The 18622-nt window shown below is 42.3% G+C and overlaps 1 protein-coding gene across 4 annotated transcripts in view; it reads right to left on the bottom strand.

Moving 5' to 3' along the window:
- C13H8orf48 (chromosome 13 C8orf48 homolog) overlaps nt 1-18622 on the bottom strand; it is a 101555-nt gene that overhangs the window by 51092 nt on the left and 31841 nt on the right. For 2 of the 4 annotated variants that reach the window (XR_010834832.1, XR_010834833.1), the window contains exons 9-12: nt 6022-6105; nt 5053-5210; nt 2992-3222; nt 2374-2483 (exon numbers count right to left, since the gene is read on the bottom strand). The gene's annotated coding sequence lies outside the window, so the exon portion shown is untranslated. Of the gene's footprint in view, nt 1-2373; nt 2484-2991; nt 3223-5052; nt 5211-6021; nt 6106-12273; nt 14330-18622 lie in introns of those variants that run through there. The other 2 variants (XR_010834831.1, XM_067005153.1) reach the window with 2 other exon arrangements.

Below are 18622 nucleotides of genomic sequence, written 5' to 3'. Positions count from 1 at the left end.
TTACAAAGGAGAGTAACTGCGATGAACCCACAAGTCCTCTGGGAGCCACACAGATCAGCTACTGACTTAGCAGAGGATACCACTAGCCTGGAGATATTGCCAACTTCTGGTTCCCAGCCACATTGAGGAAAACTGAGCAGGCAACACATTCCAGACCTTTTCAATTCTATTAATACAGCTCTGAAGCATGCAGCTTTCCCTCAGACCCATAACTGTGACTTGGAAATCTCTATCTGTGTCTTGCACATCGGTGAGTCACTGTATTTCCCTTCTGCCTAAGAAACAATCTGACTTTGCAGGAATGAGAAAGGGAAAACAATTTTTGATCTTGCATCTAGATTCTCAGTAGAATATAACCTAGGTTAAGCATTTACTTGATTTGCACTCACTAGGATAATCCCTTGGGTGGTCCAATGTCACTGCTGGGGAGGGGGAAAGTGCCCAGCTCCAGGCAGCAGAGACAAATGCAGCCACACAAATACCTCCAGTAGATCAGTAAAACATACTCTGCTACAGATAAATTAAACCCTTCCTAAATGAGATGACAATAACTTCCCCTTGGAGAACAAATACATAATCGTTGTGAGGTACTAATGGGAGAAAATTATAGTTGTACAGTAAATGCAAGAAATTATTTGAGAAAATATGTGGAGAAAGCTGAAGCAAGGGCGTGGAGAAAGGGAAGAAGTGTTTTGGGCAATCGTAATGAGCCCAATCTTTTTACAGAGCCATGCTCATTCTCTCTGCTCAGTGTTCTAAATCTCTTAAACCTCCCCATTTTCCCTGCTTCCCCCCTGCCCCATGGTCGTCGCCGTGGAAGTTGTGGCTGCAGAAGAAGGGGCTGTTAACAAGAGGACTGGAGAAGAAGCTGGGAAAATATTTAGCTCTCTGGCTCTGCATAAAGGTAACAAAGACCTTCTAAAGCACAGGATAAAAAAAAAAGAATAAAATACATGTTTCATGCAGTGATCTCAAAGCACTCTGTACACAAAGTGGTGTGCTTTCTGCACATCAATACACTCAGCCTCGTGACACCTTTGTAAAGGTTGGCAAGTCAAGCTAGGAGCAAAGCAGCAGACAGCAAGCACAAGCCCCGACACTCTCCCTGTGCTGTAATCAGCAAGAGTGCCCCACGCCCGGCCCCACGAACACTAATGGAGTATCCGGAAATTGGGAAAGTGGCAATGAATTACTCTCAGCAGGGTAAAATGCGTGTCTGCAGAGAAAGAATTGTGTTCCGTGCCATTCATAATACAAACAGTATCAAGTCAAAGGTTAGCAGGTGGCTGTTTCCCTTGGAGCTGTAATTAATATTATCTGAGCAATGCAAAGAGATCCAGAGAGTGCCAGGTGTCTCCTCTCAGCAACCATCTGTGAAAAAGCAGGATACTGGTCCTGGTATTAGAAGCTTTTCCCGTGAAGCAGGAAATAGCAAAGTTAGGAGGATAAGGGAAACAGATAATTTGAAGGAGCATCAGTTATTAGCGTGATCCTGTAGCAGGTCTCCAAGTATGAAAGGTGTCAGCAACAGTAACCAACAACCAAATCTGACCCTTCAACATCCACTGCCATTCTTTCTGTAGATGGCAGACAGTTGCTACGAGGATGCAGTGAATGGTTCTCATGCCACCAAAGAAATGTAATCAGCAGACCTGCCGACTGGGAGGTTGGGGTGTACCATTGTCTTGCATAATTTTCACTAGGACTTCTCATCTGTCCAAGGACTGATGCATAGAAAGCCACCTGTTTCCCTGCACGCTTCCTTTATTTCATCCTGCTTCTGCCCAGACACACCAGAGCACCCTTTTATATCTGCTCTTGGAAACAGCCCAGCCCCTGCTGACTGTCGCTGACATGAAGCTGAATGCAAACCACCTACCTGCAGACTTCGGTGGCACCTACATTACAGAGAATAAAGGTGCTTCAGACTATGTAACAGAGGAGACAGGTAGGAGAGCTTTTCACATTGCTTATTATATTTGCCTGCCTTGGGTGTTCTTTCTGCCCTTCTCTGTTGTCTGTATGGAGAAAAGACCTGGTGCTACAGGACAACCAGAGATCTGCACCAACCAGTGCAGCAGCGGGGCTAAGTCAGAGGCTTCTCCGCACCACCAGAAAGCCCCCTTTAATGCCCTGACAGCAAAATTGCTTTGCAGAGAGACTGGAAGGATGAGAGAAGAGTATGTTACTGTCTCAGATAAAAGTGAACAGATCAAAAATGAACATGTTCTGTGGATCTGACACTACCAAGCTGGAGTTCCTGCTTTGCACTGCTTGAGTAAACAAGCTCTGTATAAAAGTCGCATTTTGATCCCATGCTGGTTTTGCCTACAACAAAGTGCTTGAAGGTGAACCAAAAGGCTTTTAACTTACCTCTCAACGTGTCTGCATTGTTTGTGTCTTGCTGCTGCTAACATCTAAAACAGTTCAGGGAGTGATTCTCCTTCCTCTGAAAGCGTTCCTTTCAGTTCCACTTATTTGCTCTGTGGATATAAAGATGTAATCCTGCTAATGGCCAGTTTGCAACGAGGCTCAGCGGAATACTTTCCTTAGGAACTTTGGAACGTGTTTCACAAGATCAAACTTCTACCTTCTCTTCCCTCTGAGCAACAACCTGCTACTGCTTGACATTTCTGCCTCATTCCCTCCCTCTCCAAGGGGCAATGGAGAGTATTAGGGGCTGCAGCAGCACCGCTTACAGAACAGAAGTCCTGTAACATGGGCTCTGCAGTGCTCTGCCCAGAACCACTTACTGTTCTCATCCCACCCGATTCCAGGGATTGCAGCAAAGCTGCAGCTAGAGGTGCCAAAGGCCACATTCCTATTGACTAAAGAAAAATGCTTTTCATATGGGATCAAACTTAAAGGCTCAGGGGAGCAAAAATACTGATCTTGTGAACTATCAGCATTCAGAATAACTAGTGAGCAGTGCTCAGCAGCTCTTGAGACCATACTCCAAAATTAATCAGCAATAGCAGCAACGAGACTTACCAAACTGAGAATATTGTGCTCAGTTGTCTTGGGAATGGAAGACCCAAGTTCTGCACATTCCATGGCTGGACTGTGACTGTAAGTAACCTGTTCCTCTCCATTTCTCTTCTGAGTCCTGATTCACTGAACTTTGGCCTCACTCCAAATCAATATAGTTTCTTCTACTATTTCTCTGTTGTCAAGTTCAGATGTCAGAAAATAATGCCAAATTCGCAGTATTGTCATTTTCTTCTGTTTAAAGAAGAAGAAAACTATTTTAAACAGGTCTGATTTCCCTTTCTCTGTATTTGGCAGACCCTGTAAGAGGAAACACTAAGTTAACAAAAAAAATAACTTCATACAGCTTCCCTCTATGCAGCTCCTTTCTTCTGTGCTATTTTCAGGAAGCAGATGAGAAAGGAAAAATGTAAATATTGGTTTACCTACTGTTTCTGCACTTTCCTGCAACCTCCTATAGGTTTTCTAGAGTGCAAGCTGTGTATCAATAGGCCTGACGTGCTTATCCTGGGTGTGATCCTAAACTTTCTCAGAGCTCAAAATACTCAGTGACCAATGACAATATTTTTCAAGGAATGAGTGAACAAAGGGAAACAGCAAGCGTCCTCTTTTCTAGATGGGCCTGCTTGATTTATGGCTCCCCTGGCTGCCATCATACTGGTTCACTCAGAGCTTCCAGTTAGAGTTCCAGTTATACCAGTTCAGGCTTATTCTTTCCACATGCTCCTAGCATCCTTCGGGTGTGGTAGGGGAGCTAGGATACACCTTTCCTCACAAGTACCACCACAAAGCCAGCAACAACCACTCTGACCAACTGCTGCTGCATCACAACGCTGACTTCAGCTCCTTACCCAACATCATCCTGTTCCACGGTGGCTAAGCTTGTCCTGCCAGAGCTAGTACGATGGAGAAGCCACAAGGCCCTCAGCCAGTTGTTGAAGCAGGTTTGATCCCATTAAGATCTTTCTGCAAGTGGTCAAACCCAGCATTGTTTAGCACACATGCAAAAAAAAAAAAAAAAAAAACTCTATATAATTTGTAACAGATGTGCCTTATTAAAGAACCCGAAGCTCTGTAGTGCAGATTCCTAACATGCCTGCCTTGGTACTTGTTAAAATCGTTAATTATAACTTTATGCAACAACAAATTATGTAGGACAGCTGTGCTAGCAGTATAGTAATTTGTGTCAACCCCCTATGGTCACATTGCAAAAAGTGTTCTAGGAATGCATATGCCAAAAAAAGCCACTGATTTTCTACTGGCACGTCTCGCTGAAGGTACCATTAGCATGGCCAGTGATTGGTATCATTTGGGTAGAACAAAAGGAGCAGCACTTCTGCTGCCTTTCATTCCTGTTGCCAGGATTCTGCAATCATATCCCAATAATGTCATTTTGCTGGCGCCATTAGCACTGTTGAAAATGCCCCCTGAACTCGTAAGGCACCTTGTATTTAGCCATGTTCTTCAAGGGTACAGCAATGAGAGGAAAATATGTATTACTGCTGATCAGATAATGAGACACTCCCGGATTATGACTGTCATTCCAGGCTTCAGCAGGTGCCACTTCACCATGTGCTTCTTTCTGTAAGCCAGCTGTTGGGAAGCAGAGAGGGCACGGACCGTTATCGGCAAAACGCACGTTACTTCGGCTCGAGCACAAACCCACGCATGCTGCACAATCAGGCCTGTAACAGACATTGTCCTTGGTGCAATCTGGACTGCCTGCTCTTCCAGAACCTGCTCCTCAGTGCCCAAAATATCGTATAGCCACTCTATAGGAAAAAGAGTTTCCACTGAAAAAGCAAATGGTGTACTCAGCAACATCATGCAATTTACACGTGCCACGGAACCTCTCTGCAATGTACGATCACGTGTACACTGCAGCAGTTAAAATAATCCAGTCTGCACCTACGTAACTAGTTAGATAATTTCACCAAATAGATATGAGTAGTTTGGCTTTCCTCACACTTCAGCTGTGTAAATTAGGAGGGACTCTGTAGAACAGGCACTGCTGTAAAAACCTCGTGAAAGGAGAAAAAAGGACTGGAATTTTTCTTTACCCACCAGCTGACATCAGGAATCCAGAGTAGCTTGCTCCCAGCAGCTCTTCTTCCCAGGCCAGGACATGGGAACAGCTCTGGGTCACTGCTGGTATTTCTGTACTCTGACACGAGAGAGTCCCTCTCACCTTCTGGCTTGCTGCAATGTGTCTTCAGGTTATCCTGGAGACACCCACAAAAAATGAGGTCACCAGGAGTGGGCTGCTTTACCTGACACAGCTAATTAGGAATAACGTTTCCACATGGATCACCATAGCTGGGCTCTTACTCTCAGGGTACTCATCTGATACACAGCCTCTAAGGAGTTGTGTAGTGTCTGCTTTTCTCTTAGGCACAGATGAAACACTTTCCATGCCCCGTAGCAACTCCGTTTCTACACTACAGATCCCAGAGCAACACCTTTAACATAACACAGGAAGCCAGACAGAAGCGGATGCTGCAAGTTTACTCCTATCTTAGGGCGCCATATGCTATACGGTAATATTTTGGGCTTTCAGCAAAAGCGTTGCTTTTCTTCTTTTTTTGTGCGTGCGAGGAAGTGTCTACCACCCAGTAACATTACTCCATTGAGCTAGAAGGAATACGCCCAAGTATCCCTGGAGAATGATCGTTTTGGTCAAGACAGGGTATTGCATCGCTTATTCTACTCCCTCGCGATGCAGGGGGCACCCAGCAGCCAGCTCTGCAATCAGCTGATGATACAACATGAAAGATGTGCTGGAGAAAGCCTGATGACTTAAATTCCCCAATACCCACGCCATGTCCCAAGGTGCAGTGTCCCATTCCAGACAGCAGGACCAATTGCAGCACGAAGGGACGCGCCGCACTGCACCGCAGCCTAACGCAGAGTGACAAAAACGCAAACTCCCTGAAATAGATTTCAGGAAACCGCTTGTTGGAAGGGTGAGCGGAGGAAGGTGGTAATCAGCAGACATGCAGCTCACCATGGACTCGGTGCTCAGCTGTCACTCACCCACTCATGCACTCCTGGGAACTTGAGGAAGACATTCCTGTCTCTTGGAGATAGCATCCCTCCACGTAACGTGCCAACGGGCATCTGTAAAGGAAACTCTTCTGCTTCGGTGGTCCTGCAAAAGCAGAGGACTCCTCATCCCTAGCCAACTGCCTCCAAATCTACCCAGTGTCAGGAGGGATTTCTCCTCATAGTTATAAACCTGAACCCCAACCAAAGATCACGTCACAATTCAACACGAGGGTGTTGAGAGGTCCATGAAGAGGACCGTGACATCTGATGACTTTTGCTGGACTTACTTTAAAACATTTGACTATAACCTATATTTATTTATTCATTTATTACTAAATTTAGTTCTACTGAAAGAACTGTATGCCGGTCTAATTCAAAACATTTATCACTGTAGTACCAGGGATACACAGACTACACTTATGCTACAGTAATTCAAGCTCTTTTCTTTGCCTTGCTTATCTTATATAGTACAGATAAGCAATGGATCACTCCTAAATTAAAAGACAAAAGCTCAGTTTTTGCTCTTACATAGTCTTCTTTCTTAACATCTGAAATGTCAGTTCATTTTCAGTAATGAACGAAGACCGTGTGCACTTTTTAAGAGGGCTGTTTGAAATGTTCCAACTTTATTTATAACACCAACTAAAAAGCCCTGAATTCAAAAGACTTTAGTCTCTATAGTCTAGATCTGGGTTCCTTGTTAAAAAGGAGACCTCAATATATTTTCTCATCTTTGAAATATATATGTGCACAAAGAAGTATGCAGACACTCTCATGTAAATGAGATATATATGGAAGTAACACACATTTGTACAGCATATAAAACGGTTAAGTTTCAGTAAAAAATCTGTATAGAATCTTTCAACGTGGTGTAAAGAGGAGGCCCCATTCTTATTTACACATTCTCTCTACAGCACTGATGTAGTGATACAGAGATCTCCAGTTCCCTTTCATATTTCCCAATTTTTGACTAATATGCAGGATGGTACATCTCATCACTAAGAAAGCTCTTGCAGCTAGAGTAAATCACAGTCTGGAGTGAACTAGCACAACATCTGGGTGCAATGATTGTTGCTGTAAAGTTACCAGATCTGCGGGCTCTAAATCCCAAATGTCATACCCTACGTTATTCCTAATATCCCAGCTCCTTGAATCTGAAAGAAAATTTTAGAAGAAATACCAAAACCATGAAATGAGAATATTTTAAAGGCTTGGAAATCATCAAAAAGATACAGGCTTATTTTTGAAAATCTAATGAATTTTAAGTTGGCCTTAAGGTTTGTGAAAGGCTGGCAGTGGCATGCTGCTATGGTGATATAAGGAGGTGAAGTAAGGTTGCAGAGACTAAGTGCTATTTTTCTTTTTGAAGGGCATGACAGGTAGGGTGATGTCATTCCCACGTTATGCAAAGTGCAGGGAAAATAAACCAGTTTAATACTAAATCTCCTGGCCTAGAGCAGAACGAAACAGCACCAACATGAGAACACTAGAGGGAGCAAGGACAAGAAAGCAGATGAAGAAGAAGAAAGGCAGGAAAGGAAAACCCACACCAGTTTCTGAAACAGCTGTGACGAGGAGAGGGATGGACAGAAAGGTTTTGTGTGTCTTGCGCCTTGAGCACTGCATCAGATCTACTGAGAATATAAGAAGAGGATGCTCCTTTCTAAATGTGTACGACAAAGGAACCAGCTGGATTCTCACTTTGCGCATACTGTTAGGGATTCAAGTTGTTCAGATCAAGCCGAGTCCTCATGCACAGCCAGGTAAACACGCTGCTGGCAATGGCTCTGACCACGTTCAGCTGCTCTTCGGGAAAGGTCAGATCCAATCTCATTCCCCTGGTGCTGCACCTTGAGGGCAACCAGGAATTTAGAAAAGCACAACACATTTCATTGTCTCTCACGGAGCAGTGCAGAGAAAATAGATCCATCCTAGCTGGTTCTTCTCTTTCATCTTTGAACACCTTTAAAGCACACATGCTAGTTTGATGCTTTCTCACTAGTTTCTTCCAGTCAAAATACAAACAGCAACGCATCCCAACTATGCTGCTCTCTAAATCATCAGAATATGACACAGCCAACCTTTCCACAATTTAATTCTCTCTCTTTTAAAGTTATTAGAAGTTATTAGCACTTCAGGACTCATTTTACAGCTTCGTGCTTTGATCCTCAGCTTACCCAAGTCAGTTCCCACTGAGCTGCTTCATAACTTGCTTAATAGCTAATTTGTTTGGACATCATTAAAAGCGTTAAGGCTTCAGGCAATGAGGACATGCCAATTACTGTGCCAAGCGATTTAATTCTGAGGGGCCAGTAGGAAGCAGCAGTTTAAACCGCTTAAGGCTCATACCTCTTGCCACTGAGAAACACGGTGAGAGCCCTAGCTGCTCAGAGAGCCTGCTGATCTGGGTTCAAGGAGGTGCACTTCTGGATCCTTTAGTTTGGGTGCTCAGCAGATGCTGAGGCACGAACTGCACATGTGACATACCAGCTTAAGCAGCTCTGCCATGCTGAAGCCTGCCTTAGCTCTAACACAACTTGAAACCACTACGACAGAAGGTTGGAAAAACAGCCTTCGGAGAAGTGGCATTCTGACAGGATCTTTTTAAACCACTGACTTTTGTTTGCTGGAGTTTTCCTTGGAAAGTACTGGGTCTGCATCCCAACACACTGCAGTTTTATACAGAATTTCTCCGTGCCACTTATTATTTCAAAAATATTCTATGAGAATAGGTATCCAGACTCGTCTGCTCCAGGTATGTTCTGGTATTTAACAGACAAAGCCTTTGGAAAGGCTTTACTCCAGTGCTATACTTTATTATTTACATTCAGTTTTGTATTGATTCTTACCAGAAATCATTCCTAAGAACAATGCAATACCTTACGTACTGACAGCCAGAACTACTCATTAAACCTTGCACCCTTCCAGGGAGGCGATGCTGACAGCAGCCAATTGCATCCTTCGGTGGGGCTCTTAAGGCCATCTCCCAGCTGTCCAATGCTCCTTTCGCTAGTACTAATTCCATCTCTGGTAGAAGTTGGCAGCTTGGAAATATTAAAGAAAGCAAACCTCCCAAGTACAGATTCATTTTTCAGGTTTAAACATGCATCCACTAGGGAACCCTCATAAGGTCAGGCCCACATTAGCACTACCTCACCGTGGCAGGACTGCAGTCTTCCTCGCTGGCAAAGAGCTCCAAAGCAAATGAAACAGCACCAGTAAAGCTGTATTTTGTACAAATATAATAAAACTAGCTGCTTGAGGAAGACACGCACCACAAAAAGCCTAGGTTTGCTGACACATGGGCTTCTGCGTCACGCATCTTTTCATGTTCTTGGATGACACAGTTATCAGAAACCTCCTGTGCAGTCCTGACGTAGTTATTCCTGTATAAACCCTGTTGTTCCAGCACAAATGCAACTGCATTAAGAGCTTCTACTAGCAAAATAAAAAGAAAAAAATCGTACCATGGAATGACATGGTACACAAATAGCACTTTTCAGTTAGCTGCACGTAATAGCTATACAAAAGACATTGACAGGTTTTGAGTGGAGAGTTCAGACATCCAGAAAATACAGTAGCATCTGGTGTGTGGATCAGTAGGAACAAAGCTTTTCAGAATAAATCTGAAAGGGGGAGAAACGCTAGGGTCTGTGAAATGTAACAAGTGATAGATACGCAAATGAGCCAGCAACACTTTTCACAAGTTACCACCACCAGCATAGGTTTGAAGTTACTTTTTTTTCGCCCCATGTGAAGAGGAAATTGTGAGTACACAGACTGAGACACATGCAAACATAAATTCAAAGGCTTATGCAGATATAAGGTACATCTAGCACTTGGCTATAAAAATCCATTCAAGCTCCATACCTAAACGGCTTCAGACCAACTGCTGGGGAGAAAAAAAAAAAAGACAAAACAGAAATGGATCAAAAACTCATCACACTTGCTATGTTTCACAGGTAGATAGATACTACTGTGGAATTAAAAGGGAATTTCCTGCTGCAGCACACCGCACACCATGTAACAGACCTCAACACAACTGGCCACAAATTCGACTTTAACTGTGCTCACTTATCACATAGCAGAAGGAGCATGTAGGTTCAGAGCTGAGATAAACTAGAGTCCAGGATTCAGACTTCCTCCCCTCTCGCTCCTACGAACACTGAGGATTAGTACAAACATTTTGCATTTGTAGTCCTGTTTCCTTAGGTGATGACATGTCCACCTAGAACTGTCCCACTGATAAGAACTTCTGGTCACTGGCCAATTTAAATCCAGTTTCAGAAGGATTCACAGAAGATCACATTTCATGAGAACAAGAGGCTAAATAGGGCAAAGAGGCAGTAACTCACCTTATAGCAACATCTTATAGCAAGGAGATTCTGGACTAGGAAAGCAAATTCAGTGTTAGCTCATTTGCTCTACAGCTAACGACTCATGGAAGACAGTGATGAAAATGTACCCCTTGTCTAAAGAAATATCAACGGAAATATGGTGTAAGAATGTATTGTGGCTTAAATGACCTTTAATACAAATACAGCATTGCTAACAGAACCCAATAAAAGAGCAGTATGATCTCACTGGGTACTTTAAATCAGTTTCTAAAGTCCTGTCTGGAGCCCTAACCCAATTCCTCTTCTGTGGTGGTCAAATTCAACACTAATGCCACTTGTGCCTAGAATAAAGCCAAAACTGGGAAAAGATTGTTAAGCACTACTGTGATTGAATGCCACTGGCAGAAGCCATTGAGAAACCTTTTTGGTAACTTATAAATATGCATGATAGTTTCTTTTAAATACCCAGTGAAATGATACTGAGCACTGAATGACATCTCTTCCTACAAAGAATCACCTTCTTTCTGATAAATATGCACATATATCATAACGAGATAGCACATGCAATTTGTGACTTTTCAAAACTCATCTCTAGGGCCATATTTTCTCATTCTCCCAGCTACAATCTGTGCCCCAGCTTATGAGCTAAGAACTAAGTCGTCTGCAGCTATCTAGTATTAACTTCCAGAAATGCAAGACATTCACTCCAGCAAAAGCACAGGAAATGTGACATAGGTCAAAGAACACCTTAAAAAGCATTTATGTAGCATTTTTTACACCTAACAGACCGAGTTTTGTACTGATCGCTCAGTTCTCATTCTATTCTAATGAAGACCGTCTCAACGATATCCCCATCGTCACAACTGGTCTAAAAGCCAGTTATGTTTCTAGGATATGTTATTGCAGATGATGAAACCCACAGGAGCGAAAGGCAAACCTCTTAGGTAGTGCAGTGTGTTTGGCAAAACACTCCCTCCTAGTTCTTCCTGCTCCTCATCAACTTGTATTCCACTCCTAGAAGCAATCCTAGATGAGCTCTTTGACCACTGCACACAATGAACACCCAATGACCATTAAATGGAAGATCCATTAAAAGAACTCAAATGATTTATGCCTTACTGTGGTAATGGATCTAAAGGTCTTCATCAAGGAGTTAGCAAGAGAAACTGAACGTTTATATTTCATGTAACTACGAACACACAAAACTACTGCTAGATCACAATTTCCTTAAGTAACTAAGGAGATCCCTTAAAATGCCTTTTGTAAACAAGTAAAATAAATAAGTAAATGAGGAACGTGTGTTTTTTCTTCTTACTAGACCTGGGCCCTGTAGTCAAACATGCACCTGCTCACTGTAATTCTCACCATCCACTTTGGGTATTTTGTATTTCTTTAGCATGACGGAGCCTGCGCAGCGATCTGAGTGGGAACTGGATTCTGTTCTGGTCCAAACACAACAAACAGAGCAGTTAACCAAATTCGGATTACAGAATCTTTCCTGCTGCTAACATTTGAGCCAGCAGAGCTCAGTTTGGCTCTCAGATGCCACACTGCGCTTGCAGCTGACAGTTATGAAGAACCCCAAATTTCTGTTTATAAAGTGAGAACAGTGGACAGAGAAACCACAACCATGGAACCCCACCAAGCTCCTGTTAGGGTTACTCACAGACTATGGACACGAAAAACCCCACAGCAAATGTTTACGCTTTGCTCCATTAAACACAGTGGAGAAAACAGTGGGAGTAATTTAGCAGACCAAAAAAGATGACATCTTCTGTAAATATCTCCTTCCAACCACTCAGTTCCTAACCTTGCAGGATTTCAAAGTCCATAACTTCTTTTAGCGCACCAGCTGCTTCTCCTTTAGAAATGGTGACAGCAGGCAGTGTGAAAATGACATGACTTGGAGACAAACCAGTTTTATTTAAAAACAACATTTATATATATTACACGCAATATTCCAAGTTAAAAGCACATTATAGAGAACGCTAAGTCAAATAGCCAAAAGTTAAGAAATTGCAGAATTAAAATTGCCAATGCAACCTTAATTTGAATCTTTTGCGTTATGCAGTGCGCTACCGCCTTCACTTACATGACCACATTATTTTTTCCACAGGACCCTTGCCTTGTTCAGTGTAAAGGGTGGATGGTTCTCAGTTAATGAGCAGCTTTTCAGAATTTGTTTTCTTCTTGTTGTTTAGCGTGTAGCCCATTTCTGATGGCTTGCCTCCACAGGGGGTTACTCAGAAACAGTTGAACAACTCCCTGATTGAATGCTTTATTATAGAACAAGATCATTTCATCTCTGCTTAGTTTAACCCACTTTGTTTCACCAAACTCAAACTCTACTCTGAGAGCACATGATAAATTTATTCATGGCTTTTCTAAGGTACACATTAGTAATACATTTTTGATTAATGTATTGTCCCAATGCTTCCATTTTATCTGGATACACTGTTGAAAAAATGATTAGAAAGTTTCTGTGTTGTAAAAGTATTCATTAATGTGGATGTCCAATTTGGAAAATGAGAGCATTCTTTTTGTAGCATGCTTAACATTATATGGTGCTTTAAATGCAGAAAACTCAGTTCCAGCTGAAGACCTAAGTATACAGAGCTGCTGCAAATCAGGTATCACCTTAAACTGAGTATCCGGAAAATGGGGAACATGAAGTTAATGAACACTTCAAAAAGATTTCATTTTCAGCAACTTGGCATTAGAATCTCAGTAGTAAAGGCAGAAATTAAATCACGTTTTCCACGACTGCATTTAATTGCGTTAACAATGAGACTTAGTGATGTGATTATGAAGAGAATAAGCAGTGCAGATGAAAGCTTGGACTTAAGGGCAGGCTGTCCACAAGGCTTCTACGTTGCTTCAGAAAACCTAGTTTCCTGACATTCCTGTTGCTGCCCATAGAGAGCTGATTCCTCTACGGTCAATTCAGAGTGACTAAACCAGGCTTGTCCCTACAACTGCCCTCTGAAGGAGGCTGTGTTTGCCCTAAGTTGTAGGACAGTAGTCTATTGATCCTCACAGGCTAACGTTAACTTTTTTGAACAACTCACTGTCTGTACTGTACTAGTATGTGTAACTTGGCCAGACTTGCATAAATTTTAATAGAGGGAAAAAAAAAAACTAATAATGGTGACAAACATTACCACTCTGTCAGCTTTCAGTTCCACCCTTCAGGACTAGAAGCACTAGTACCTTAGAAGGAAAGACCAAAAAAGCTGGAGACATGGACAGCTGACAGTGTTACGTTTGGCAAACTGTTACCAACCAATTGCAATTGAAAAGCAGAGCTTAAGCAAAAAGCTTGAGGAAAACTCAGGAACAGAACAGTTAACCGATAATTAGTCAAGTGCTAAGGGAAGGCATACAGATCTCTTGGCATAGGAAGGGAGAACAGAGACGGATGCACAGGAAGCAGAAAACACAGAGTTTCTGTTTGCAGACTGCCCCCAAAGCATAAGAGAAAATGTGCTGGGAGGGTGGCATGGATTGCTGTGGGTAGAAGCAAATAGCAGGTACAGCTCGTTCAGTCTTCAAAAGAAATGATGCAAGGAACACTAGAATACAAACACACAGCTGCTCTCCAGAAGCAGAGGAGAATTAAAGTGGTTTGAGCATTCTTGGTACCCTAAATCTGGGCTCCTCTCAAGCTGGTGCAATCAGAACAACCACTAAACCCATCAGTGCACAGCTCATTCCTCTAGAGACTGTCGCAGAGATATAACAAGGTCCTCCTCTGTTAATTAAGACAAAATGTTAAACCCTTGTTTCCAAATATATGGGTGGGTAGAAGCAAGATAAAGAGACGGAGATATGGAGTTGACCAGAACTCCCTTTTCCTGCAGTCCCATCCCAGAAAGCAGCTCCGCAGAAGAGCCCGGCCACAATGCCCCCTGGCTGGGCTTCCAGGCAACGTCAGCAGGGGGGCGGCCGCTGCCGGTCTCCTATTGAAACAGAAGGAGAAAGACTGTTAGCCTCCGTCTGCCAAGTGCTGAACATGGCCTTCTCATGCTCTGAAAGCTTCTGTATTTCCATTCTAAAAGAGAGGCAGAGATGGAGAAGAAACAAAACATGGGAGGGATATGTATAGCACACGGAAGTCCACTGACAAGAGCAACCATCTACTTCATGACTGGGAGGTATTGTCCAGAGACACGACTGGTGTTTAAATTTAACCAGCACTCTACAGGAGGCAAGACAGGCAACAAAAGAAAATCCAAGAAGTGACAAGGTAGAGATCTATTCTGGGATTTCTCTATTTCAAAGACCACGACAGCTTCTTTAACAGTTCTGACCTTTGCAATACAGCAGTGGGAAAAAAGATGTACCTATCCTGCGTGCATTAGAGTGTGCTTATTGTATTGCACACTTCCAGAACAGTTGTATGTAATTCAAGCTGTTTTCAGTAGAGTTTTGATCCCATAGAAGAAACGCGTTGGCTCTTTACCTGCTAGGCCAGGAGTATACACAGGAGTTGACCTCACTGGCAAATTCTATATTTATACCGTTGTTGCCAAACGCGAAGTTATTCCTCACCTAGTAGACATGAAACATAATGCAATGAGGACAGTCCAGAACTGCTTCACGGTAAGAAAACTAAAGTCACAACACAGATCAAATGTGTCTGTGTAGCCCAGTGTTCTGACACTGGTCACTTCCAGATGCTTTTAAAAATGCTTTTATGCTTACAGAGAAAAGCCAGAACAGGAAACCTGCCCAAAAGGGAGTTTGCTCTTTCCATTTGCAAAGCAGTATGCATCTTACAACTGGAGGCCACAACAAAGATTCCTGTAATTACGGGTGCTCTCATTACCACCTTAACATTGACACTTTTACTGAAATCCTTTGAGGCTTTCAACCTTAGTGGAAGTTTGTACCAACCAGTTCTACAGAACAACATGCTACGTACAGAATCATTTCCTTCCGTTACTATCATCTGTAATGCCTTTCAATTTCATTGAATTTCTCCCTACCCTCCAAAAATGGTACTGATTAATTAGGAATTCCTAATTTACTTCCTCAGCTTTACTTACTTGATATACTCCTACCGTACCCTCTTTTGCCTGCCTCTTTTCTGGAGCAAATAACTCAGGGACTGTCTGCCATCTTCACGAGCCCCTCACAGATAGCCGTGCACAGTGCTGGCAGCACAGCCTGCTAACCCAACTGGCCATGCCTCTGAAATCTCAAAACCCATTCCATATTCTACAATCAGGTCGTATTCCATTAAAATTAGCGATACCGATAGATGTAGCAGCAGTGCCGTGGTATGCCATTTATGCTCATCCAGGAAATAGACTGTTAAACTGAGTTTTTAAATAAATTTTTATCTCTCCTCATAAAATCAAACTTCCTAGTTAGGACTGAAGAAAAGAAAGCACTGAATACAAGCACCAAGACTTTTTGCATAATGCAGATTCATTTCATTATGTTTGGTAATAAATGTTGCTCTTTGCTCTTCCACTACGGTCAATATTTATAACTTTATCAGATGAAGAGGAATTTGATGGCCTGGCTTCAATGAGAAATTTTGCTTGTAATAATATATATATATATATTTTATTTTTTTTAAATGTATGCCTGCTCAGTTCTAAATCCGTTCTCACTGCATCATGGTGAAACGGTGACCTATTACACGTAATGGTCTTATTTCAATCTCTCCATAATGAGATCTTTGACAACAATATAGGCACTGAAGGTAGGAAGAGAGAAAACATTACCTTGGGAGTAATCTCTTTGTATCAGGTACCTACATTATGTTGGTATCTGATGTGCTTCAATTTGTCACTGTAGTTTAAATTTCTAAGAGAAAGGACGATCTGGAAGCATGAAAAATTACTAATTATAACATTTAAAATAGAAGCAGCAATGGAAATGTCAACAATCTGACTGGGCCATCAGAGATTTTGCAATGATGAATAAGGAGCATTTCACAGCAGACTGGGGGAGAAGCTTTGGGCCATTTTTCAAAGCTTGAAGAAGTTCTCAAGGAGTTACAAAAGTTCATTTTTCTCCTATCCCTTCAATTACCATCAGAACGTTTTGTGGCCTTTCTGATGGCTCCGATGAACTTCCAATAGCATTTACTGTCAAGAGACACACAAGCACAGAGATACTTTGGCCTAAGTCCTATTGAAATCAGCGGGAGCTGGGGGTTTATATGTCACTGCTGACTTGGATCTGTGGGCCTAACCATGGCATGAAGTATTTACTGAACCACTGATTTCCTGGGAAATGTGTTTTCCTGGAGGAGACAGAGCTATACCACATAGATACTGGTCTTGTACTTGGTCAATAACCCTCTGACAGAGCTACAGCCTTCATAATGTCTGACACAGTTTCTGACCAGTTACAAGCCTTGAAACAGAAAAGATTCAGGAAGTGCTAAATCTGACAGCGTGAGAAATTTCAGTCTATTAGACATACTGGATTAAGGACGAGTAGCTGAAAAAAAGACCCGATATAGCATTAAAATATATTAGACCATTTTCAGACATTCCATACTGACTTACTTATGAGTTCACAGGCAAAAATGTCGGGGAAAGTTAAATATAAATAAAAATAGAGGAAAAACCTACTTTTGCACTAATACAAACTGGTAGAAATTTGTATTGCCTGGGCTTTGCATATATATATATATATTGATTGACTGTGCATGTATATATATGTATATGTGAGAGAGAGAGAGCTCTAGGTACATTTACACACACATTTTATATATAGCTTTCCCAGCTGACATAAGATATTTGCTAAGAAGCTGTGTGTAAAAAGAAATAAAAAAGGAAGCTTTCTAAAACACATGAGAGAAAACTTCAGTCAGTAAGAAAAAAATAACTGGGGGGATGAAAATATAAATAAGGACTAACCAGAGCTGTAAAAGCCTGTTAGCCATATTATCTTATTTTTCATTGCTATCTGGCAAAACAGAGAAATTATTAAAAAATAAAACCAAAGGAAATATCTCTAGCTACCCTTATAGAATGGATGACAACTCTGTTGAAAAGCAATTGTCTGTCCACCTGAAATGAAAATTATACATAGAGGTCAATGTCCAGGTAATAAAACCCAGGTTCTCTGCAAGACTAGCTCAGAAATACACCATTTTTGAATTTAAAGCCCAGGGACACTTTCAAGCTGTGTTTTCAGTACATCTATATTGTAGTAAAGATGTAAAGTGCTTTTTCCTACACTCCATTGATTTGCCCTATAAAGGAACCAATTGCAATTCTTCTCTCCTCCAGCCTAAGGAGCTGCACTCCCCCGATTCCTTTAAGAGACCCACAGTAAGCAGGCAGGGCAGGGGAAATGAGAGCAAGGAGCCTCAGCTGCACCCTAAGGATAACACAGCAGAGACCTGCGCTGCACACCAAAGAACTCAGAGTTGCACATTTTGATTTATGCTGACATGAAGGCTGCTTTTCTTGGTGTGGTATCCTGTCGGATATCACCTCCAGTCCAGAGGCTCCTACAGGCTGCACTGAGCCCTTCATTAAGATGTTGCCAGGAATCAACATTTTGACTGTTTCGGCCTTTAAATGCCAAAGCTGGCTAATTTTTTCTGCGGACTGAAGGAAGGATACCTACCCTGTAGGCAGGTGCAACTCGTTAGATGACAGTCATTTCTGGGTGCGCAGCAGACAAGCTCCCCTGTAGCTTTACACTAACTGGACACGTTGGGCGTCGTGCCTTCACAGTGGCAACCCACCTGGCTACTGCTTTTCCCTTCGCCTGGTATCACGCGTCTAGCTTCTTTTGGGCAGGATGCTTCCGTAAGCAAAGAACAAGATAGCCTACTTTTCCAAGTTAATTCCTTTTAAAAAACGTGGACAACGAGGAAGGTGGCAGAGGGTGGGATGTGACGTAAAGGCGGATGGAAATGCAGAAGTACAGTTGCTTAGCACCTATGAAAGTCAGGCCCACTTCTTCACAAGATATATATGTATTTCCGTAACCACAGTTAGGAACCCACATTTGAGTTGTGGCCTCTAAATAACCTGAATCCATCATAGGCTTTTTGAATGTGCAACTGATAATTAAATAAACAAAGATACTAAAAGTCGCATGATTCTTCCTGCTGCAGTCCTGGCAGCGAGCAGCAATTCGGCACTCAGGGACAGCTTTTGTTTTACCTGTGCTCCTGTCGGGAGCTTTGCCATCTATTAATGAATGACAGACAGATCAGAAAAAGGCGCTGCAGAAACTTAATTCTCAGCCAGTGGGACCATATGGGATCAGGC

The sequence above is a fragment of the Anser cygnoides genome, chromosome 13 (genome assembly GCF_040182565.1).
Source record: "Anser cygnoides isolate HZ-2024a breed goose chromosome 13, Taihu_goose_T2T_genome, whole genome shotgun sequence".
NCBI classification, from domain to species: domain Eukaryota; kingdom Metazoa; phylum Chordata; class Aves; order Anseriformes; family Anatidae; genus Anser; species Anser cygnoides.
The sequence above is the reverse complement of the archived record's forward strand: the minus strand, read 5'-3'. Positions and strand labels throughout refer to the sequence as shown.